Here is a 571-nt window from a genome sequence, read left to right as displayed (position 1 = left end):
TGGAACAGAGAAATAATGCAAATACAAGTTTAGAAAGCTATGATCCCAGGGAAAAGATGCACAATCTTTATCTATCTATAGAGATCAACAGTGGGATGATACTCTGGCACCCTATTTTCTCTCTTGGAAAGGTACTCATTAGTTCACATGGTAGAGGTCTGAGTTTTAGGAGCAGAACTTTGGGCTGCAAATCCTATTTCCCAGTTTGCATCTGTATAGCTTAAAATTACCAATAAAAAGGAGAATCATATGCTTTGCTTAATAATTGCACTACCACAGTGTGTAGAATCTGTGAACATGAATCAAGATCGGCAGTACAAACAAACAAGAAAAAGGAAAGCCATTTGCCCCAAAACATTCAGAAAGGCAAGAAGGAAGATCCAGGAAACAGCAGGCCAGTCAGCCTCACCTCAATCCCTGGAAGGTGATGGAACACGTAATCCTGGAAACTATTTCCAGATACATGAAAGACAAGAAGGTGATTTGAAGTAGTCCACATGGATTTACAAATGGGAAATCATACTTGACCAACCTGATAGTTTCTACAGTGAGGTGACTATCTTGGTGGATG

The sequence above is a fragment of the Pelecanus crispus genome, chromosome 1 (genome assembly GCF_030463565.1).
Source record: "Pelecanus crispus isolate bPelCri1 chromosome 1, bPelCri1.pri, whole genome shotgun sequence".
Lineage (NCBI taxonomy): Eukaryota > Metazoa > Chordata > Aves > Pelecaniformes > Pelecanidae > Pelecanus > Pelecanus crispus.
The sequence above is the reverse complement of the archived record's forward strand: the minus strand, read 5'-3'. Positions refer to the sequence as shown.